Here is a 26380-nt window from a genome sequence, read left to right on the forward strand (position 1 = left end):
ATTCGTTTGAGATTTCTTCAACTTGAGTGGTCATAGTGGTAACTGGTTTCGTAACTAGTCCACTTAGGATCCAACCGAAAATGGTATTTTGGGCCAATAGGGTATGTGAAATTTTCTCAATACCTTCGAGAATTATCTGTGGTATGAGATCGTTGCCTAATAGAAGGTTATTTGAAGGGGAGTGTTGCAGCTTTAGGTGTGAAACCTTTTGCCAATGCTTGCTATTTATATGATAGCTTGGAAGCATATTTGTTAGTTGCTGTAAGACTATAGCTTCTGCTTGTATGTGCTTATCCGCTTGGGGGGATATTAAGATAATGGGGCAGATTTATTAGAGTTTTGCACTACTCCTCCGCCCATTCCTGTAATTTCAAAATTGGCTAGTTTTGTTGGCAGTTGTATACTATTTTGAGCCCTAGACGCTATGAAAGATCGTTGTGGTCCTTGGTCTATTAAGGCCCTAAGTTTAAACAGCTCTCCTCGGTGTTCGATGGAGATGACTGCTGTGGGTAGTAGTATTCTACTTTCGATTTCGCTGTGTAGCGTTTGTAAACGAATGACCACCCTGTGGCAAATCAATGACCATCCAGCAGTCAGCATTCAGGAGTCATCAAAGATCGACATCCTGATAAAAACGTTACTTTAACTAGCACCACTTATTTTTGTTCTTTTTATATATATCAATAAATATATCTCAATAAAGTTAAAAACGTTCGCTTTTTAACTTTCAGTTCAGAAGTGGGATGAATCTGAGTGCTAAAAGTATACGTGAACGCATAAAGGCATGTAAAGTTGTTCAAATAGGAAAAGTATAGCCATAAAAGTGCAGGAGCCCTAGCGCTCCGACATTCCCATTACGTGCAAACAAGCGGCGATTCAGCAGTTACATTTAAAAGGCTAATTTGACAATGAGTGCGAAAGAATCAGTCATGTAATCAGGCAAAACCAATCAACGTCAACTAAAATGAAGCATCAAGGCGAAACGGAAAGCTATCACATTTGTGTAAATATGTATCTACGATCTACAGCGACAACGAACCACTAAACGATCAACGAAGAGAGGAAGCAATGATAAACGATAACAGCGAACGAGTAACGTTATATCAGAGAACTTAGAACAACGAGAAGGTGCAAATTGAATTTTGTATGATGCTCGATTGCTTGGCTGAAAAATTGAGATCAAGGAGTTCACCATTTTCTGTAATATTTGCTGTTATTTAACAGAAATGAGATTTTATAACAACGTTCTCTGACAAATTACGTATCTCCCAATATAAAGAGAAAAATGAAGCGAAATGAATGAGAAAACAAAAAATACAAATGCCACTTTACATATGCATGATTATTTTTTGCCATATAAACGATTTTTATGATAAAAAATTGATAAAATATGATTTTTTTTGCACAAAGGAGGATTGATAAAATGCGAAAGATTATGCAAAAAATGATATTTTACTATTTTCATAACTTTCTAATTTCAATTGTTACAGAACTAATAATTTATGTATGTACATATGCACATCAATATGTTATATAATATAATAAAATAATATATTATCACTTATCAATAAATACATGTGCGCGCACCGCTCTATATGTAAGTATGTATGGACAAATTATAAATTTGTAGTAAATCAGACACCAACAACATTTTCATTTATGGCGCACAAGCAATAAGCTAAGTCGTTTCATTCATAAAAGCAAACGCCTTACACATCTCCCCTAGCATGCGCTTGCCTAATAGCGTCTTTTCGCGACGATGGCAAAAGCTAGAAATCATAAATTGAACATCTTTCTGATTTTCCCTCTAGAAGGGAAAAGTGACAACCCTGTAAACACAGAAAAAATTACAAAAGTGGCAACAAAGCTTTTGTCGATTTAAAATATTTCATAATTCTAAAATATTTTTTCGTGGCTCGCAAAAATCTTCGTCAATATGTATGCATGATCATATAAAAACATACATACCTATAACGATTTGTAGGCAAAGCTGTTAGAGCGGCAAGGGAAGCAATGACAATCGGCGAGCGTTCGTTTATTTTTCGGCACATCTCGGATTTTCTACCAACAACACAATGTTGGGACGCTTTGTCGTCGCGTCAGTCCTTCGACAGATTAACTCTGTGACATAAAAGCAAAAAACGTGTCAACGGAGTTTTCACATGAAGAATTGAGTGTACATATATACTTGTACATACAAATACATACAAATGTGCAAACGACATAATATATGTAAGTACTTATTTACGTACATAATTACTTTTACACATGCATTTGAAAAGAAAAATTGAAGCATGAATGTGAAATGCCGACGACAAAACACAATTCTGTACTTTTGTGACTCCATAATGGTGTCAAGTAAATGAATGATTTTAAGAAATATATCGAAATATTTTTAAATTATTATTAATAACTAACAATATAGTGCCTTATAGTTGACAAAAATGTTTATAGAAAATTCAGCTAGACTTACAAAAAACAAAGGTCGCACTTATCGCATCTATCCAAGCCCTCCTTATATGGGTAGTTTATGAGAATCATCTATAAAAGCTTCAAATGTACGCTCACAAAGATCCCTCTAATTTCATAGCCCTAACCCCAGGGCATGTTTTCAAAGGAGCATCCATTCTAGCCACCACTCTACGCCAAAAGAACTGGCACACCCTAATGAAACAAACCACTGCTAAGAACACTATAGGAATTTAATATTTTATTGTCCTGTCTTAAGGGTTCAGATTTGGAAACTGTTTGACTCGTTCAGGTAACCAGCGAATATCACCCGAAAGCTTTAGATAGACTCAGGGAACGCTTCCATAATCCCAACCTGATTTTTTTGGAAGGTATTACCTCGTTATTGCTGGGCACAAGCTCCAATATTGCTTAAGCAATGCTGATTTCCATTGTCATTCCATAACAAATGGAACGAACCGCTAGACTAAAAATTGCTTCTAACTTGGCTACAATGCACCCCAGTTTTATAACGCCACTGTCAGTTTCTGCAATCTTTCGACTCCACCATAAGTCGGATTTCACCAAACAGATTCGTATATCTACCCGTTGACAAATTTCATCGTTCGCAATCACTAAGCCTTCTGGTGTTCCCTTTTCTAGCGATAAACACAAAATTATTGATTATTCTCAATTTATGGACGATGCCGCCTAGAAATACGACCTCTGTAATAATTGTCTGAGCAAAGGTCACAGAGTAGCTCAGTGTGCATCGAAACATCGCTGTCGCACCTGTAATATAACGCATCATGACAACGCAACTCTGCCTACACTTCAATTTCAAATCCTTCTCCCATTTTGCAATCGTTTCAAGCTTTGTTGACATCGTATTCAAACCAAACTCATACATACAACAACCTAGCAGCCACGCATTCGTATATGGTGACGGGCAGTTCATTTTAGCAACAGCTTTAGCTCTAGTTACAGATTTCATGTATTCGTACAAGCTTGGAAGATCTCTTCTTGACTCATGTTCCCAAGTGAACTTCATGACTGAGGAATTCGCACAAAGGCTTCACCTTCGACGAGAAAAGTATACATTGGCATTCACAGTAATTCAGTTGCCAACCGTAAAGTTCAAACAACCACAAAAATTAAGTCACGCACATCATCATATCAACTTTTGCTCCAGTTTGGAAGAATATTTTGAAGTCCTCGCTGTTTGCAAAGTTAAACTTGGCCAACATTTATTTACATTCCAACAGACATTATATGGCTGGGTTGTTTCTGAAAAATACCAGTTGAAGCACTCTACACCTTCAAAGTCATATCTGTTTTAGCGAAGACTCTATCGACACAAACGTGCACCGCCATTGTCGCCTGGCCACGCAAACCTATTAAACTTGATTATCAGATTTGTGAACGCCACTTTATAGTCACTTTATAGCCACAACACATCATATTAATATACTACTGGACGCATAATTCTGAGTCTGCAATTTAAGGCCAATCCTGCTGTACTTAGAGCCTCATTCGACATCGCTCGTCGCTGATTCCATGTAATCAAACGCCGGCTTTTGCGTTCAACACTTTATCCCACTACGTCTCGTTCATGGAAGAATACCAACGGCTTGGTCCCATGTCTGTAGTAAAGACGCATCAACACAGTTTCGAGTAGTATTCGGTGCCTTTTGGCGAACTACGACACGCTATCACCGCGGATTTCACTAAAATGTACATGCAAGGTTCCTATATTACTAAAAACAGAAGTTATTGAGATATTTCGACGAGGTCAGCCAAACTATGAACAAGGTAAGTATTACCGATAGCTCCATAGCAAATGCACTTGGCGTGACAACGAATCAGCGTAGCTACACGTTGTTGTTCACCTTCACACCAAAACAAGGATACAAGTCTGTTACAAAGCGCACAATACTGTCCATTACTCGTGCTAACCTCAAAATTAATTATGCAAGATTTATGGCTACTAAAATTAGGATGAGACGAGTCGGTGCCTCCATATGAACATTAAGCTTGGAATAGCTGCTTACCATCTCTTAACTCGCTTCCAATCTTCAATCACCAATGCCTCGCTATTGTCCACTACTAAATGCCCGCGAAATTTAGTTACATGGTTTTGCGATGTACTAATTTATGCATACGGATCAGCGATTTACATACACACAGAGGACTCCGACGGACAGGTTGCAGTACATTTACTTACGTCGAAATCAAGTCGCACCAGTAAAAAGACAGTCTCTTCCAAAACTTCCACCTTCTCGCTCGCCTGTATGCTAAGGTAAAGGATACATGCACCTCTGTTCCCGTAAATAAAACAACACTATGTTACGCTTTCATCGTTCGGGCGCAATGTACTTGTAAGATGTATGTAAGATGACAAGAACTGACTGCAAGTGGACAATGGAGGTACGTGCCTTCCAAGGAGAATCCAGCCGACTTAGTATCTCGAGGCTGCCCTGCTGCTGAGTTGAAATCTTCGATATGGTCTTCTGGCCCGGGAATGTTTTTTGCTAAATGCACTGAAATGGTCAAAGCACATAAGATATTGAGCTTGACATGGACATTGTTAACGCAGATAAACGCAAGAAGACATTTGCTATAGTTAAGAAGGCAAATTACTTGATCGATGTCATTGATGGCATAAGCTCCGTCTGGCTCTTTTTGTTCAGTGACAAATGCAGACAAAAACTTACGCCATCTGCTGACGAATTACGACGCGCATCATGTAGCATTATCTTCAATATTCAGTAACAATATTTTTCAAATGACATTCAATTGCTTCGCAAAAACCAAGCTATTGTATAAAAAGTAACTTGAAGTTTCTCACTACATTCCTGGATAATGTAAACGGTTTTGAGCTCGTGAAGGTTGGTGGACGTCTAGATTATGCAGACTTACCAAACTCTCAGAAGCAACCGATTATACTACCAAGCGATTCTCATTTTGTACTAAACATACGTTTGAAATCTACATTCGCCCTTAACAGATTATAACTTTGGATTGTCAACGTTAGATATGTTGCTCGTCGCATCGTGCGTTCCTACGTACATTGTGTTGGTTATTAGCCAGTGCTGTTACATCAGGTAATGGGACCACTGCCAGCTGCACGCCCTAAAGAACGTTGCGGAATCGACTTTTGTAAACCAATAAACACATTTCTTCGAATTCGAGGAAAACCACTTACCAAGTGGTCTCCAACTTATCAACCAACTACCATAAGCTAAAGGCCGTTAAAATAGAAGTAGAAGCCATTCTTAATTCACGTCTGCTATACTCAGCGTCTTCAGATCCTAAGGACTTTGGGGCACTGACTGCTGGATATTTTGGTCGGTGATTTATTGCGTGGCTTACCTAAGCGCTCACTAGATCTGGAGACCGTCTCAGATCTTGATCGCTACAACACAATCCCTGTTTTTGGCGACGCTGGTCGGCAAACTATATCAATGAACTGCGAGCCCATACCAAATGGACAACACCTTGAACCGATCTCATTGAGGGTACTTTAGTAATCATACATGACGACAACCTGCTACCGCAACGCTGGAGACTAGGTCAGCCGTGCTTGGACGAGACGGTCATCTTAGAATGGTGAATCCCCGAAATGCTAATGGAACCCTTTGTAGGCCAATACACAAATTAGCCATTCTTCTGATTTCTTGAAAGATAGTTCTTTCAACGGGGTATATTGGGTCATCCTAATGACATTTACCTGAGCTCCGGATAAAATTCTATCATAGTTCTCATTTGATTGAATAAATTCAGTTCACTGCTTACATGCATACACACATACATGCATTGTAGTCATAAATGTCTTGTTATTATTTTCTCAAACTTTGTAAAGAGAACAATATAGATAAACATATGATCAACTATTAAAATAAATCATTCGGTCGGTCGATGGATATCTGGTACGGTTTTTATATTTTGGTTCTTTGAACGTTGCCGTTGACTGCACACCCTCAATTATTAAAAAATTAAAAAAAGGAAAGAAAAACGCTTCTTGCTGCAACAGGAAGTGTTGAACTGCTTTAACACATTTTTTACAGAAGTTATAGGCCAATTTCGACAATTTTTGGACATAAGCAATATCTTAATGTGCAAATATTTACTCTGTAATTATTATTGATGTTTAATTTGTATACTGTAAAGTCAAAGAATCAGACGGAAAGTTTGTTATATGAAAATTAGGCGTGGTTGTCATCCTATTTTTGCAATGTCTAATAGCAACGTTTGGATAACTCCACAAATAAAATTTGAAATCGGTAGAGTAGTTCCAGATTTTGACATTTCACCTAAAGGTAGGCGGTTTGCCCTGGCACCAGATCCTAAATAAAATACATTAAGCCATTGAGGGCGGAGCTACTCCCACTACTAAAATATTTTTAGCCCACAACTGTCTATGATTACTGTGATCTCCTTTACCAAATTACAGTTTTGCATCTTAATTTGCAGTTTACTTATGTCACTATAAATATTATATTTTATGTCGATTTGTGGACGTGGCAATGATCTGATTACGCCTATCTACGAACTCGTCATCAGTTTTTTCCCAAGGAACATGTTTTCATCTCACTTTTTACTCAAGTTATCATTGAACGAACAGACGGATAGACGGACAAAGACATACCCATATTTGAACTACTCTCGCTATCTTGATCATTTATATATATGCACATATATAACCACAACCGTTAGGTGAACAAAACTTTTATACTCTGTAGCAACATACTGCAATAATATAACAAACACACTACCAAAACAAAAAAAATTCTAAGTTTTTATAATCCAACAACAACATATAATCCAATAGTCTTATTACAAGCAATAACGATCAAGTCAATATAAATAAAAAATAGAGAATAAAATTAACGATTTAACTACAGTCTCAAATATTTTAAAAAATACGATCAAGAAAAGATAATTTGTTTAATAAAGAAATACATAGCAACAAGTCCCCAAAATCAAGTCAGACTAATTAATGAAGAAATAATATACGGTAAATACGCAATGGGCAAAACTGAATATAATAAATGCTTTACTTCTAAACGAAATAGATCTATAAGAAGTCCATAAAATTACAAAAAAAAAATATATAACAATTCCGAGCTCGTTGAAGTAAAAATTCCGGAATTAGAACCAACCTCCCATAAAAATCTATTAATAAAGCCAGTAGTAAAAAATAAACTTATAGTTCACTTAGAAATAAATTAAAAACATGAAACCCGACATCTGAAATTCACATACCTCATATATTATTGGAATGAGACCATAGCTATAAACAACAAAAAGTACAAAAATAAGAAGAAAACTATATCGAAACCGGAAGAACCAATCATCCAAATGACACTAATAGAATTAGAGCGTCTTTAAATACTATCATTGGAATCCCTACAGGCACTAAACATAAAAAAATAGAAAACAATTTGACCAAATAAATACAGATTCCTTCTCGAGAATGGCGTTGATCCACAGCTAGTTTAGGGTAAATTTAAGAAACTATTTTCAGTCATAATTTTGTATTCAATAAAGGAAAACACAATACTTTAAAATTCAGTCATCACCTAGCTCTCGCACCGATAAAACGTCTCTTTCGCATTCCGAGTGTTTTTACGAGTTTATTTACATTTAGTTTTTCGTACATTTGTTTCCTCTTCTCGGACTTTTGCTATACGTTCAATCCGGTTTTTTTTCTAATTTTTTCTTTTCTACTGTTCGCTTACGGAAACTTTTTAAATAAGTGCGCATCTGTTTACACGTCGAGGCGAATCGTTTGGCCATACTAGATACGTGCCCTGGTAAAAAGAAACGGAAAACTAGTAAAAGCGTCTTGATTATGAATTTTCCAGAGCTTTCTGAGTTAAAAGTTGACAACCCAAAATTCGTAGTGATTGAAGCTACTAACACGACCAAACCACTTTCTTCCTATTCTTGATTTGCCATTTATCGTGCTATTAAGTAATTTATCAGTCGAATCCACTCTATATCTACCTCTCGAGATGGAAAGTTGCTTCTGCTTGTTAAGAATAAGCCTTACGCGAATCTCTCAACCACGTAAAGGGCACGATATTTACACAGAGGAGGAAACAGTAAATGAGCACTGCACTCAAGGTGTTGTGCCAGTGTTTAAATTTATTAAGTTTATTGAAGATAAGCCGCGGGGTTTTGTTACTAACTTTTAACCCTTACAAGTTACCGAATAAAATCGACGCTGTCTTGTGTAAACTTTTGGTACGTCAATTTATCAATTCGCCAATGCGTTGCAAAATCTGCCAACTTCTTGATCCCAATAAAAATATCATTAGCAACAAACAACACCGGCTGTTTCATCCAATAACTTATATGCTTCAATAGCATCCAATTTAACTGTTAACGCCAACAAAATTAATCCCCTAGCAACACTCAAAAAACCAATTCAGCAAAACACATCAAAAATATCACTCAATTTACAAACTCTCCGTCTTTAGAGCAAATCATTATTTCCGTTGCCAATTGGGAAATCCGCTCTAGCATTACTTAAACACGTCTCAGCGACACCAAAAACAAACGCAACTAATATCTCTCTCCACAGACTCTGATATCTCACTTGGACTCTCTTCCTACAATGAAATCACCTCTAACATGACGTCTTATATTAGCTCACCTTTGTCTTAAATAGTTTCCCCATACTCCCAAATGAACTCACCTTTCTTTCCGTCTTCCAAATTCTAATCTCCACCTTTCGAACCTCTCCCATCCCTTTCAAAATACTTTCAAAATACTTTCCAAGACTCAAGAACTAACAACATCCGAAGATGAAATTTAATACACACAAATAACAAATTTTTTTTTGTCTGCCTTATTAATGACGCTGGAACATAAACGGGTACAACAATAATTACGATGAACTCCTATTACTCATAAAAGAGCAAAATCCAGATGTTATGTGTATTCAAGAAACACATATCCCAGCTACTCCCAGCAACAACATTTACTTTCCTAACCAATACAGTGGTTATCTTTTATTTAATTTATTTATTGTACATACCATCCAAACCAATAAGCAAGGCGTTTGTATTTTAATAAAAAAATCATATCACATGAAATAATATATTTAAATTCCACACTACCAATAATAGCTCTTAAAATCCACTTAAATTTTAGCTTTACTATCAATAATACATACATACCATCCCAGCAAGTTTTTAACGAAATTGACCTAAAATATTGATTTTATCAATTATCCCGACAGATTTTGTAGGCAGGGGACTTCAATGCGCGGGTCCCACAAATCAAATACCAGTAGTTTAATAATTACTAATTTCATTTTAAACAGCAATCTATTCCTAATTAACAATGACGCCCCTACAAAGTTTTCCACCCATTCGTCCCTAACGAACGTCGACCTTTCTCTATCCTCTCCCCAGCTCTCCCCCATAACCAGTTGGAAAGCTTCCTCTATTCTTAGAGGTAGTGACCACTTCCCCATATCAATTTCCCTTCAAACAAACTTCAACTTTGACAAATATAAACACCTCCCAAAATTTATAATTTCACGCGCAAACTGGAATGTGTTTCAAAGTGAAATCCTAAAAATCTTAGCCATCCAATCGACAACATTAACCAAGCAACATCTGCGTTTACGAAACTTGTTCGCTCTGCTGCAAATAAGTCGATTCCTCAAACCAAACGCAGGTTTTCAAACGACTTGCCTATCTGGTGGAACAAGGATATTCAATATATGCGTGATAAAAAAAATTTATACTGGAATACTTTCAAGAGATCAATGTCTGAATATAACCTTAATAATTATACAATAGCAAGCGCTCCTTTTAAAAGAGCTGTACAGATTGTTAAAAGGAAAAGTTTTGAGGTATTCACTTCAAGAGTTTCCCCTGCTTCGACTACCGCAAAGATATGGTCAGACATTGAACTTTTGACTGGAATCCCTCACAATATTGAAACAAATCAAGGTCTTTTGACCAACTCCGCAGACGTCTCGGCAACTTTCTTTTTCTTTCAACATTGGTAATCTGCCACCTATATAGCAACGAATCAAAAGTTTAGCGTGAGAAATTACTTTCTGCGAATTAGAGTTCGCTTTACAACATGCTAAAGGCAAAACACCAGGCATCGATAAGATATCTTACCCGAGCTGCCAAAAAAAGGCTATTCAGCCTGTACAAAACAATTTTCCACCAAGGACCATACCCAAATAACTGGCGAATAGCTACCATTGTCCCAATTATTAAAAGTCAAGCAATGAATCTGAATAGTTCTTATAGACCCATTGACCCCCAAAAACTATTGCTAGACACTTTCATGGTTCGCAACAAAAAACTATTTTATAAGTCACAACTAAACGGATTTCAAACATCAGCACAGTACAATGGATTCACTTATTCAACTCCAACACTATGTATCTGACGCTTTCTTCACTAAAAATCACGGCACTATCCTGGTCACTGATTTGTAGAAAGCTTTTGATTGCGTAGGAATCCATGTAGTGCTAAGTCAATTAGCATCTTGGAAGACTGGTCCAAAAGTTTTTAAAATAATAAAAGCTTTCATGACCGTAAGAAAATTTTAGGTTCGCATAAACAATATTTTATCTTGTTTGCATCCTCTTTAAAATGGTATACCGCAGGGCTCACCGCTATCGGTGGTGCTATTTATTATTATTATTTGCTTTTGATAAGCTAACTGAATTAATACTCAAGGCATTAAATTCACAATGTACGCAGATAATGCTATTATTTATTTATCGGACAGCTTTTCTCGCTTATCTGCTGTTTGGAACATCCGCAACACTGCTACAATTATTTCGAATATCCGTGACCTTTGTATTAAATACAGCCATAAAGTCGCACTACTCTGGGTACCAGGACATGTTGGTATTATGAGAAATGAACATGCAGATCACGCAGCTCGGCTTTTTGAATCAGCACCAACCTTTCTAAATGAGCCACATGAAAGAAACGACCTCTGTAATATGCTACCTCTGATCGCTACGTTCACGAAATTAGACACACGGAATGGAGACATTTTGACCATCGATACTCAACCTTCAACTTTACAAAGACAAAAGTTGTATATCCTAAGAAAATATCTCGCCCACAAACTGCCATCTTCACACGCTTCAGGATTGGCCACACACAACTCATACATCAGCACCTCTTTACTGGCAAAGTAAAACCATCATGCCCTTTCTGCACATGTACGTTATCTCTTCACCACATCTTCAACGAATGCTTGGCTTTAGCGAGTTATAGGCAAAATCACAACCTTTTTCCAAATTATCAAGAAATGTTAAAAATTCTTCCATTTGTAAATATAATATTATGAGTATTTATAACCGATTGTAACCTACAAAATTAAATATAACTGAATATTTAGTTTATAACCTTAGATTTTTTCTCAGACTCGATGGCTTTAACAGCTCGTAAATTTAATACTACTTTGTATATTTCTAATAAATAATGTATATACATTCAGTTACTTAAGAGATATTTAACCGAACATTTTATACTTGGCTAGATAAGTCAAATTAATTTTTAAATAAAGTGATACAAATACCGAATTTACATCGGAAACATCAAAAAACACGGGTATTTTTTTAAGTTAGTGAAAAATACATAGTTCTTCGATCTACAAGTATAACGAATGGCACCTTTGGTTGTAATTTAAAACGAAAAAAAACTGTCCAAAAAATTAACAGAAATGTATATATTGTACATACGAGGGCATACATTCTTTAAAGTGCTGTGGCAATAAACGTAGTATAGTGTATAAAGAAAAAAATATGGTGGTCCATTTCGAGGTTCCTTTTTTTTTAAAGAATCAAACAGAGGAAAAAGGCTAACGGTGTGGCCAAACGACCGGCCCAAAACGTAAAATTATATACTCACCGAAGTGTTCTCTCAAGAAATCCATTGACTGATGCGATGTGGAGGAAGTGGCGCCGTCTTGGTGAAATCAAATGTCGCCGAGATCACAAGCTTCAATTTCAGGCGCCAAATAGTCGGTTATCATGGCGGTATAACGGTCGCCATTGACGGGCGCCACAATAAGATACATGACTGTGATTTGGTATACAAGATCACTCAGAGAGAGACAGGATCAGGCGTGGTCCCGCCCCCTAATAGGTTTAATGTGCATATCTCCTAAACCACTAAAGCTATAATAACAAAGTTCACTAGGAGCAAATGTTTTTAGCACAGCTATTGACGGTGTAGAATTGAGTGAAATCGGGTGACAACCCCGTCCACTCCCCATATAACGGTACTGCATGCCAGACATTAAATTTAATCTCTGGGATGGTATAAGATGACTTTATAGAAACCGAATTCAAAATTTAACAGTGGGGTGGCACCGCCACCCATATCTTGGAATCTGTTTAACCGATTTCAACCAAATTTGGTACAGAACATTCTTTTCATATTTGTATATTATAGTACGAAAAGGGGCGAAATCGGATTACAACCACGCCTATTTCCCATGTAATATCATTTTGAATTCCATCTGATTTTTTCACTTTCAAGTATGCAAATCAAGCAACAATGATTATATCGGCGTAAAACTTTGTGTGAATAATACGTTTAAAGTATGCCACCTTGTGACCAAAAATTGTATGTTAAATATTTTACAGTGCCTTTGTATTCGGCTCGAAGGCCACAATTTAAACCTTCAATAAAAAATTCTGTTTTGTTTTACACTCGCTCGAATTATAGTATTTATTGGGATTTTTTCCCCCTTTTTATCAAAGTAATCACAATGTTTTCGCACAAGGTTTAAGAAAAAAAATAATAACTAAGACGCCACTAAAAGTATGCCGTTGAGTCGCGCCAAACAATATTTGCAAGAAGCGGATTTTGGTTGGTGGATCGATGAGGTTCAGAAAAAATTCTAAGGTTAGTAAGCAAAAGGAAAGCACATTGACTGCGCGTTTTAATTATTTGTAATGGTTAAACAAAAAACAATAATTTGCGAAAATTATATAACTGTATAATTACTAATACTGAATAACTGTGTATATCATAAAACGAAACTAATTCATACACCCTGGTTAAAAAACAAAAATATAAATTGAAAAATTAAATAACTGTGTGCGATCATAAAGCGAATGGAACAGATTGAGCGCTTTCCCTCAACTCTTGCAGAGATTTTGAAGAATTACTAGATAGAGCAGTTTAGGAATACAATTTTACAATCCACTCCACAACTAAACAAAAACCAATAGAATACTTTATCAAACGCAAAGTTTACATAAACCCCGAACAATATGAGGAAGCCAGACAAAATAACATTCAACTTTAACCAAGAACAAGACTTAGACGACAATACAATTCGACGCGTAGAGACTTCAATTAACGAACAAATACCAAACCATCCCTTCAAAACCACACTGCTGTCGTTCCTCGGTGATTTAAGTAGAGTTAGGATAAATAAAGCCATTCACAAAATATCATTAAATTTTATAGGATTCACTTGAAAATGACTATAGAGATTATAATATTTTGATAGAAAATATGAACAATGTCTTGGAAAACAACCACAGGCAAGTTGTTATGAAATGAAAATGGTTTAATACTTCAAATTAAATACAAATTAGAAATAATAAAAAGAGAATAAACTATCATTGCTTATGTCAAACATTAAGCAAAATCAAATATAATAAATTCGTGTATAATATCAGACAAAGAAATCGAAATTATGAAACAATTTCTAGAAAACGAAAACATACTATTTATGAATAAAAGCGATAGCTAGTAAAATTGCCAACTGCACAAAAATAAATAACCAACATGTTAAAAGAATCAAAAAAATAACAAATAGTATAATATTTTTAAATAAATTCAATGGATATGTAAAATTGTAAAATAAAAATAAAGAATTAAATGGATCATATTTGATCAAACATTGTAATACGGGTATTGAGATTGAAAACAAAATGTATTTTCGAAGAGAAATAAAAGAATATAAGCCATTACCAGTAATATTACAACCAAAGCAAAATAAGAGAAATTTTGTCTTTGATTCGGAGGAAATACATATAAAACAGGCTGAGTGCGCGGAAGAAGTGAAACTTCATTGGATACATAAAAGGATTAAGATCAATGTTATTATCTTATATATAAAATTCTTGTGTCATGGTGTTTGTTGCCAAACTCCTCCGACACAGATGAGCCGATTTACAAAATTACCTTTTTATTCTTATCGATTCTATACACAGATCCACAAGATGGCAATAGCATATGGTAAGTACTACTACTACATTCATTAGTAGTATAATCTCGGGTGTGCTTCTTCTTGCGAAAAATTTCTTAATCCATAATGTCCAAAAACATGTTTATGTTTTATTCATGATTTTCTATTTACATTTTGATGATTTTGTATGATTTACAATCTACTAATATTCAGTTATCCCTCAAAAAACACATTTTCATTGGTTGAAATATATGAAAATAATGTTTTTGAATCACAAAAAATTCTGATTTTGTCATTACATGTGTACATTGAATAAAAACACTCTTGACGAACTTTCGTTTTGGACTATATAATTGAATCATAAGGTTACACGGGTTGCGCCGAGTAAAGCGCGATCTATTTTCAATAAGTTTTTTTTTATATAAAAAATGAAATATTTTATCCAAATTTTTTATTAATCCCAATATACATATTTGTTAAAAAAATATTGAAAATTCGGAAAAAAGTTGCTTCCGCGTTGACAGCAAAACTTCTGACAAGATCATCAAAAGTAGAAAACAAAAATTGAACTAAGACCATTAACTAAGTATTGGACGGAGAAAAAACAAATAAAGTGAAAATTGTATTTTTGGTAGACGTTTTTACCAAAAAAGGTAAATTTCTTCGTGCAAGACTTTCCAAATTGTATCTCAAAGACCTGTGTATAAGTTCATAAAGATCGGTTGAGTAGTTCATGAGAAATCTTGACAACCGACTTTGAAAACACAGTTTTGAGAAAAACGGGTTTAAAATTTTAAGTGACTGTATACCTCACCTCGAGCGCAAAGCTTTTCAAAGATGTACTTCCAAATGTATTACTGGGCTCAACTTGAAAATTTATGTAACCCCTTAAGTTAATATTTTGTCATATTGGATTCATTCAATATTAACGACACTTTTCTCTTATAATTGATTACAAAATCTGATATAAGTCAACACGTGTTTCGAACTCCGACAACAACGGTAGTTGTTAGTATAATGTTGGTTTTTAATTAAAGCTAAAACGTTTACGTGTTTAATAAATATACGTGTTTTATTATTTTATTTAAACGTTAAGTCTAATTAATAATAATAATCGATGGTAGGTTCTGCCCCTACCATAGTTGCAAAGGATAACGACAAATCAGCGTTCGATTTCGGAGAGGGAACCTGAGCAACGGCTACTACATTCAAGGAAGGCAGCAGGCGCGCAAATCACCAATATGTTCTTAATGTCGGTCACTTATATTTAAAAATGCGGCAGACGGGATGTGTTGCTTATCAGGAAAAGTGCAAATATTGGACATTGAAACACCACCTGAACTATTGAACGACTTACTTATCGGTACAGATCCAGATTCTAGCCTGTTCCTATGGTCAATTCGTGCATTCAATTCATGTTTCCAAATGACATCGTTCGGAGCAACAGAAATTGTTCAAACTATTGCTGCAGACGTTCAACTATTTAATTCTATTTTCAAAATCAAAGGCCAAGTTTATCCCAAAGTGGGTTATTTGCTGCCAAAGCCAGCCGAATCTCATACATTTTTACAATTTTATTTTATGGGTGGCGAGGACTCCGAAAGCCCACTCGCCAATCGCGTGAATGCACGATCTGATTACAATAACCTCATTTCCTCTTTTGCCAGGCGAATTATCGGCGAGGTGGACGCTCTGTTACATGAGCACAATGATTTGTTTAAATTATTCAAATCACAAATTCTCAAGCTACAAAATGACAACCGAGCTATTGTAATCAATCCTAATACAACACCAGCTGAAGAGCATATACGTATGTTCAACACCCCTGTTGCTGATAACGTTGCTGAAGTCGTGATTGGAGACAAATCGTGATTCGAAAAAGAGATGATAGTCTTAACTTTATTACTGATACCCACCGTTCATATGACGATCTTCAATATCCGCTAATTTTCTGGAAGGGACACACCGGTTATTGCATAAACATTAAACAACCAAATCACGTAACGGGTAATTCATTCATTATTAGGGCCATAATTAAGTTATTATTAAAGAAGAAACTGTCAAATAATTAGAAAATTTATTATTACAGATTATTAAGCGTATCATTTTACGATGTCATGAGCTTTGTCAATAATTTATGATGGACATTTATGGAAGACAGAGAGTGAACGACTACGATACTTGCGACATAACGTGCAGAAGAATATATTCCCCTGCGAGATACCATTGCGAACAACACTGATACTGCCCAAATTGGTAACTCTGTCATTCTACCTTCATCGTACGTAGGTAGTTCAATTCACTAAAATTACGTCATTGCTATTGCTACCACAAAATGCAATACGTCATTTTGACATTACAGCACGTGTTTTTTTTTTTAATTTAAGTCTTTAATAAACTCACATTTTGATTTGCCCATGGACAAAATACGTGCTGAAGACATTGATAGTTTAAGCTGAGTATAACATTCAATGCTCATATTAATGTTGAGTTATTTAGCTATGCATCTCGAAAACGGTCAACGCGTATTTTTCACGAACGAAACAGTGCTGGAATATTTTGAATTTTATAATTGTGTGGATGCTTTTGGTGCCTTTGCACAAATACTGCTCTATTCGAAAGTACCGCGCTATTTTACATGGTTTCAATGGTGCTTTTATCTGTGACTGTTGCTGGTTAATGTCACCGTAACACTGTCATTTCAAGATAGACATATGAACGTAAAGTAAGTGGACAACGGTATCCAACCTATAAAGATGCATGCCTTGCACTAGGCTTGATAGAAGATGACAATCATTGTGACAGTATGCTTGCTAAAGCAGCATTAAACTGCACAGGAACCCAAATTCGTCTACTATTTGCTATAGTACTGACGACGAGTTTCCCAATCCGATCACAAATGTTGTGGAAGAATCAAAAAAAATCGATGAATGATTATTTATTGTATGACGCAGTGTACAGTGAAGCGTTGATTGCTATTGACGATCATTGCATTGTCATCGCAAATTTGTCCAGCAGTCATTGCAGCATGAATTCACCAAATCAAAGTACAACTGATTTAAACAATACAGATATAAATCGTGAATGTATGATACTGGCGAATTGGCAGGGATGGTCACCTGCATGTTTCACTACTAAATTATGAACAAACAACTATTTACGACCGTATTATGCTGACAGTTTCGGCGGGGCAAAGGGGATTCGTTTTGGCTAAATGAGTCTTAGTGCCTCCTCACCATAAGAACTGCCATACCACATCTACGTACATCCACATCACAACACCTACTTACCATTTATTCCACATCAAACCACCACGATCACACCACCCATAAAGATATCATATTGTACACCACACCAAAAGAAGGACAGAACTGCGGCTATTCGCAGGAGCACTCGCCTTCCATCAATTCGAATTCAGATTTCTATATGCGGCAATTAGACATTCCCTTTAATAAAATTAAAGAAATTAGTGCGGTATACCGAATTTATTGAGTTTTATAAAAGAAAATAATACTTCCAGAAAAAATTAACGGTGAGTGAAAATAATTGGAAACAAGAACACACGTTTTTTTGGACGCACCAGATGGAACTGTTAAAACACTTCTTATTTGTTAATTAATGCTGAGCTACGATCAAAAAATGATATCGCCTTGGGTGTTGTATCATCTGGCATTGCAGCAACTTTATTAGATGGAATCAAAACAACTCATTCAGCATTTAAACTCCCGCCCAACCGACGCGAGGGGCGCAATCCACATACGTGCGGAATTAGCCGAGTCAGAAAAGGCAAGAAAGTTTTTTAAGTGTTGAGATCTAAAACTGCTCAGCTACAGAAACAAAAATTTCAACAGCTAAGATTTATAGTTACGATATAATAAATTGTTACATTTTCATTTATTAAGAGAAAACAATAAAGTCTTTTTAATTTTGAAAAGTGAGTCAGATAAGTCAAATGTGCTGGAATGAGAATTAAAATCATGACATATAGCGGAATGGCTCCTTTAGTTCAAAATTTGATCTACAGGATTTTAGCAGTAAAGGTCTAAACTGCCTCAAAAAGCGAACCGGGATATTAAATTTATTTTCAGACAGGAGAAAAGAACTGCAAACTGTTCCATTCAAAATTTTCACTAAGAATATTATGCCAAGCATTTCCCTACGATTAGAAAGTGTAGGTAGATTATTAAGTTTTAAACGACTAGTGCATGGAGTTAGACTTATCCTAGAATCCCATCGGAAATGTGCTAAGGCGAAAAGTAAAAATTGTTTTTGAACAGACTCTAACTTGTCAGAATGGATTTGGTAGCTAGGGATCCATACAACAGAGCCATATTCCAATATAGGTCTAACCAAAGTTGTATAAAGAGTTTTAGTAATATACGGATCTCTAAATTCTTTAGACTAACGTTTAGCAAAACTGAGGACAGCTTTTGCTTTCAAGACCATGGTGTCAATATAAAGGCAAAAATTAAGCTTAGGGTCCATATTAACTCCCAAATCAACATAGATAAAAACTTGCTCCAGAATAAGGTGTCTTATTACATAAGAAGAGGGGTGCACAGATCTACGGGAAAAGCACATCGTCTTACATTTATTCAGATTGAATGGCAAATCATTTCTATCACACCATGCAACCAAATTGTTTAAGTCTGTTTGCAACAGACACCTTTCCCCAATTGAAGTGTATGATTTAAAAAGATTTACGTCGACAGCGTATAATAAAATTTTTGAGAATTCAATTACTGAAGGGATATCGTTAATAAACAACAAAAACATAATCGGGCCAAGACGTGAAGAAACATTAATTGTATCTGAAGGTGTATCCTCAAATATCACTCGTTGTGTTTAAGAAGATAGGAAGATGCCCATTGAAAGAATCTTGGCTGAAAGCCCAGCACATCAAGTTTATGTATGAGAATCGAAAGATTTACTTTATCGAAAGCTTTGCTAAAGTCTGTGTATATAACATCCGTATGCTGATGTTCCCTAAAACCCAATGATACATGGTTTACAAATTCGAGCAAGTTTGTTAGAGTCGATTTCCCTTTACGAAATTCATGCGGAGATGAGGAAATTAACGGAGAAATCGAAAAGGTTATATGGTCAGTAATGATAGCTTCATAAAGTTTAGGTATACCTGATAGTTTTGCGATACCTCTATAGTTTTCAATGTTGGATCTAAATCCACTTTTATGAAAAGGAATTATAAATGACTGTTTTCATATTGAAAGAAATATACTGTATACTATATACATTTGGCACTATTTTTTAGGAAGCATGAGGGTATCATGTCTGGGCCGTAACTAAAAGATAGTTTTAACTTATTTAAATTAAGTAGGACGTCTTCTTCAGAAATAATTGGAGCGTTAATTAAAGTATTTGAACACAGCACGTGTTGATAAGAAAAATTTTTGGAAGAATTATTACAGTAGTTTGATTTGAAAAATTCTGTAATCATATTAGATATAATATCATTATTACTTTAAATTATAGATTTGTATTTCATCGCGGACGGAAATTTGGAAATCCTGCGTTTGTAGTTGACGAAATCATAAAACGATTTTGGATTACTTACAGTGTTCTGTTTTACTTTATTTAAGTAATTATTATAACATTTTTTGTTTAGGTCAAAATATTGTCGACGGCATAGAGAATATTTAGAATAGTCGACAAGTGAAGGTTTTTTTTTTAAATGTTTAAAGGCTCTAATTCTGTGGCACCCATTGGTCGTCATATTGAACGACCATTTTTGTTGGTTGGTGATTGCTGTTAACGTGGTTTTTTTTTATTATTTATTTGCGGGTTTATTAACTCGATTTATTTGAATTGAATATCATTTTAGTTTTGCTAGTATAGTCGATGGACAGGAAGCATACTTTTACGAGCGGTCTGGTTAGCCCTCCGGATTGCGTGCGTGGATCTACTATTCGGATATGACCATCGGACCCGAAATGAAGCTATTCTAGGCAGCCAAGCCGCCATTCTGTAGGCGGAAGACAATCGTCATGGATTAGGACGCAATCTCCAAGTTTTGGCGCTTTGTCTGGAGTTTTCTATCCGTACCTCTTGGGAAGGACCTCTAAATATTCTTCGTTCCATCGGCGGCTGAATTATGATGGAGAATTTTAATTCTTTTCCATCTGTTTAGTAGGATAGCGTCTTCCCGTCTGGCTCAGGGATGGCTTGAACGGGTGCTCCCATGAGAAAAGGCCTGGAGTTAGGGTTGTGAAGTCGGAGGGATCCTGCGAGAGTGCGTTAGTTGCCGTGAATTGAGAACGGCTTCAATACGAATTAGTAATGTTGTGAACTTTTCGTTATTTGTAATTTCCATCCACCTTTTTGAAGTGAGATTTTAAGTTTTTTACAGCTGATTCCCATAAACCACCCTTATGAGGAGCGCTTGGGAGGATAAATTGTCAATTAGTGCCTTGGGACGTATACTTTTGTACAATCTCAGATCTTCGACGGGAAGTCGGGTCGTCCGAAAACGCGAGCAAATGGCGCAAGGAATTCCTCCTTTGTCAGATTAGTACAAAGCTCAAGGTGTACTGCTTTTGTGGTAAAACAGGCAAAAACACCCACACCACCCACCTTTCATCAGAGCGGGGGAAAGATCCAGCAAAATCGACTCCTATGATGGAGAAAGGCAGAGCGAAGTTGCAGCGTTCCGGTGGAAGTGCTAAAATAATCTGTGTTCGCATCTTCTGTTGGGGAATATAAAATTCCTAGCGGACCATATGTTGAATTAGGCGATGTTCTGCATGAAGCATTAATATGTGGATAATGTGGCAAGTCGAGACTTCTCTAATATTATTATGGGATGGTGTTCGTGTCTATGAATGGATTATTTTAGTAACGAAATTTCTCGGCTGAAGTAACGCGCTTGAGTAGATGCGATAAGAGCGACCTTTGCATTTTGTAAGTCTAGGTGCGTCTGTATCGCATTGGGAGTATACTGAGGTTACTCCCTTAACTTTAATTTTGAGTTGTTCTATGAACTTGAGCATGTAAGCGATTACCCTGGGGGCTTGCTGGTACGAGAAAAATCGTTCAAGGATGTCATTATCCTGCAATATTGTGTGAAAGGAGTCGATTTTTCGACATTAATGCTTATTTAGTTAGGTGTTTTCCCATGCTTTAAAACTGCTGTATTGCAGAGGTGCGAGAGTGACCTAAGGCGATTGTGTTGGGAAATTGTTGTGTTCAGATAATGGTAGGTATGCCATACGACCATTATTCGATCTAGTAATTGTGGCTACGTAAAAGTCTTCACAATACTGATATTCAGGGGTTGTAATTGATATTTCTTTAATTGTAAATTCAGGTATTCATTTGAGATTCCCAGATTTTACAATATTAGAGTTTTGAACTACTCTTCCGCCCATTCTGTGCTTCCTATTTTGTGCCTTGCCTTAGACGCTATAAATTATCGTTGCGATCCTTGGTATATTAAGGCCCTAAGCTTAAACAGTTCTCCTCGGTGTTCGATGGAGCGACTGCTGTGGGTAGTAGTACTCTACTTTGAATTTCGCTGTGTAGCGTTTGAGTGTTTGGTGCCTTTGAGTAACTTGGTGTCTTTTATAAATTTTCGGGATTTTGGTTTTTGGGAGTTGTTGTTACCACTAATCCTGTGGTTCTTCTTTCGGGTGATATCGGGAATTTGCTGTAATGAAGCAAGATTGTAGCTTATGCCCTCTTTTTTGGGTTTGAGTTTTTAATGCTTTTGAGCAGCATGGTGGTTCTGAGCAATTTTTGGGGTTTGCTAATGCACATAACCCTTTCATATTTACGCTGTTTGGCGGTGAACTGGAAAAATTATTTATATAAAGCATAGAAGGATGCCGTGCATGACAGTAAACGTAATTGAACTTGCTTTTGCAATCTTTGAGTGAATGCGCACTTGACAAACAGTTTGTACAAAGTCTTTGTGTTATTACAAAATTGATTCAAATTGTAATATTAATTCTTTTGAAGTTCTCGCAAAATTTGAGCTTATGCCCTCCTGTACACAGTTCGCATGACGTTTTATTTTTTTGCCTACACTTTTTGGTATTCACACTGGGTAGTTAGGAAATCTTTCATTTGTTGCCACTTGGAACATTTTCTTTGTGATGAGAGCGATTGCCCGCATAGTAGTATCCATTTTTCTGGTAATGCGGCGGTGCATATGTTTACTAGTATAGGGTCCCAGCTGTCTTTGGGATAAAATTTACAAACAATTTGAAGCAGTGGACTGAAGTAAGATCAATTCCTCACTTGTTTCTTTTGTAATCTTTGGAAAGTACATTAATATCGATATTTGTTTATCGACCAATATGCTTTCGTTTTCGTATCTTGATTTAAGAGGTTCCTAAGCCTAATTGAAATAAGCTTGTAGCTTCTGCAGGTGTTCATGGACTCTTTCGTCCGGAATCATTTTTGGTACTTTGAGATATTGAGTTGGTTTCGATTCCTTAGAATCTGCGTTCATTTAAGTAAAATTAAAAAAAATTTTATTTTGTTTCTCTCACTATACACTGATAATATTAGATAAATAAAGAGATTACCTTTTAGATAAATGATGGTAAATATATACAGTCTATATGCAGTAGTGTGTACGGTGTGGCGACGCGATGCGTAATCGACTCTCTACACTGAGCTCGGATACATGCATTTATCTGTGCATCAAGCGTATATTTGGTGTGTTTTGAATGCCAGTAAATGTAAAATCTACTCTGTTGGTAGATTAAAATTCACATAAATTTGATTGTATATAATGTTTTTAAATTAATTTTAATTTCTTTCTTATTGAAATTAATGCATTAAAAAAATTGAAATTAATGCATTAAAAAAATGTTTTAAGACTGACAGAATTGTATTTCAAAATCAGCTGATGGCGTGCTGCGCACGAATCTTTTTCTCATATGTTATTAATATGAACACTAAACAATTAATTTTTCTAATCATAGTGGAATTTATATTGAAACATTCATTATTGATATTTATAATTTACGATTTTTAGTAATATTGTACGATTTTTAGTAATAATATAAATAAATACTTGAAAATAGCTCGTATTGTTTGGAGCACTGCTCAACGCCAAGGATGAAATGATGCGAGACTCTTAGAATCGAGAGAGAGCTGTCAAAACCCACATTTTTTATAACATTTGCCAATCATGCCACTGTCGAACGAAAATGGATTGGGTATTGTAAAAAAACTTGTGGGTATTTTGCATATCGATATTATTTTTAGGTGCTCCGTCCCCGAGTAGGCCTATATAACGCATATACATCCCTATGTACTTGTATTTATACTATAAAATTTTTAAAAAATCATAAAACATAAAAAAATAGCATATAAATAAAAAAATTATAACAAAGAAACAATACAAGTCATAATAAAAGATCATTGTTTTATAATGAACGTTTTAAATTAAATTAACAAATAAAATTTAGTTGCACGTTATTTAAAAGTATTTGTGTCGTTCCTTGAAATTTCTTTTCACACTGCTTTTGTTAGCTATTTTTAGCGGGTTTATTTCTGGCATCCCGCCTTTTTTGACATCAGCTGTTCGAAATTCCCTGATTTTAATAATCAGGGAAAGAGAATAACAGAAAAATAAGCGGAAATGAGAGAGTCTCGCATCATGTCATCCTTGTCAACGCATTGTACTGATACACTGTACTTTTGAGACTGTGAGGTTACTCCGTCGCCTTCAGGTACTCATGTAAATTACAACGAAAGTTGTCCCTATCTAGTCGACTCATTTGTTGGCGTTCGAAGTGCACGTACATGTTAGCGTATAATTTGCAGTTTGTTTCAAATATTTCGATAGTTGTGTACATGTGAATTTTCATAGTGTGAGTAAATAATTTTTCGTGAAGAATATATGTTCCATATTGTGTGTGCTCGCAGGTGTTTTTACAAATTTCTACGTAAACTTGCCGTAGTAGGCTTTGGCACATATATTATGTATGTATTTACAAATTTGTGAGATTTTGATGTGAAACATCTATAGCCGCACGTAAAACCGATTTTTGGCGTGGCGACGCATGCCGTGGTTTTTTACTACAGTACACATAACCTGTGTTTTACTTGAAAATAAATTATTTTTCTGATAATCAAATGTCTGACCGTGATAATTTAGAGAGTGAAAGTGATCAGCCTACTGCAAAGAAAGCAAAATCACACTATGACACTATCAAGTCATCTTAAGTTAATTATATTTTTATAATTAAAGTATATGCATTTATCTGTGCATCAAGCACACAGTAAATGTAAAATCTACTCTCTTGGTAGATAAAAATTCACATAAATTTGATTGCATATATTGTTTTAAATTAATTATTAATTTTAATTGCATTCTTATTAATTTTAATTGCATTCTTATTAAAATTAATGCATTAAAACAATTGCTTCGAGAATAAATTTATTAGGACTGACAGAATTGCCTTTCAAAATCAGCTGATGGCCTGCAGGGCACGAGTCTTTTTCTTATTTGTTACTAATATGAACATTAAAAAATTAATTAATTTTTCTAATCATAGTGGAATTTATAGTGAAACATTTAGTAATATATTGAAATAACTTGCTAAGATTCTTGAGCTTACTAATATATTAAAGCCATTTAAAATATTTTACTATTTTTCTGATTTTATTTTAATAACATATTTTCTATAAATATTTCAAATCCCAATAATCATTACAGGGATCACAAAATATTATTATTGAAACCGGACATCTTTTAACACATATATATATTTTTAGAGTAAATAATAATAAAAAAGAACGTCAAAAACGATACAGGGAGCAGAACAGTGACAAGTTGAAGCAGCGTGAAGCGGAAAGAAGTGAACGCATACATATTTCACAACGTATTGTTGGGCCATCTACCTCTTCAAACACGAGTATAATAGAACTGAATAATGAAGAAATAGATACGGCTCAAAGTTCATCTGGTTCGGAAAAAATACAACCATCATCCATTCAAAGAAACGATCAAGGTAATGATCTAGATAAATTGAAGCAACGTGAAGCGGATAGAAGGAGGTGTCTACAAACTGCAGATGTGATTGCAGAATTATCTACTTCTTTAAACATCGAATTTACAAGAATAATTAACGATCCAATAATAGATGAAATAAGTACAAATTCTGGAAATATAGCTGGTTTACAAGAAATGCAGCATGTAGTAGTTGAAGTATCTCAGCAAATGGACGAAGTCAATCAAGTGCAAATACTACAGTCAATTTAGATACCATAAATCATGAATATTTTAACGATAACTTTAAAAATAATGAATTTGGACATGCTTGCTTAATCTTCGATCGACTTTGGTTTGAAAAAGATTTAAGGAAACCATCTGCATCTGGAAATATTATTAACCCAATAACTAATGAGCAAAATGTGGGTGCACTCAAAATTTGTTCTACTTGTAAATCAGCCTTAGATAAAAATAACATTCCTAATTTTTCAGTTTATAATGGATTTCACTATCCAAAAATACCGCAACATTTAAAAAAATAGATTTCATCACTGAAAGGCTTATTTCTCTTCGAATTCCCTTTATGCAAATAAAAAGATTAAGGCACGTTCAAGGACAATGCGGCATATACGGACAAATTATCAATGTTCCTGTGTATGTTGATACAATGGTACGGAACTAAGTTTTATCCAAAAAAGTACATTAATTAACAACGATGCTGTAACATGTGCTATTTATTTTAACAAATTAGTTAATGTATTA

At 35.3% G+C, this 26380-nt stretch overlaps 1 pseudogene; it reads left to right on the plus strand.

Annotated features, from left to right (window-relative positions):
* Window positions 1-15939: 15939 nt before the first annotated feature.
* LOC138858264 (uncharacterized) lies at window positions 15940-25888 on the plus strand (annotated as a pseudogene).
* The last annotated feature ends 492 nt before the right edge of the window (window positions 25889-26380 follow it).

This window comes from Bactrocera oleae, chromosome Y (genome assembly GCF_042242935.1).
Source record: "Bactrocera oleae isolate idBacOlea1 chromosome Y, idBacOlea1, whole genome shotgun sequence".
Lineage (NCBI taxonomy): Eukaryota > Metazoa > Arthropoda > Insecta > Diptera > Tephritidae > Bactrocera > Bactrocera oleae.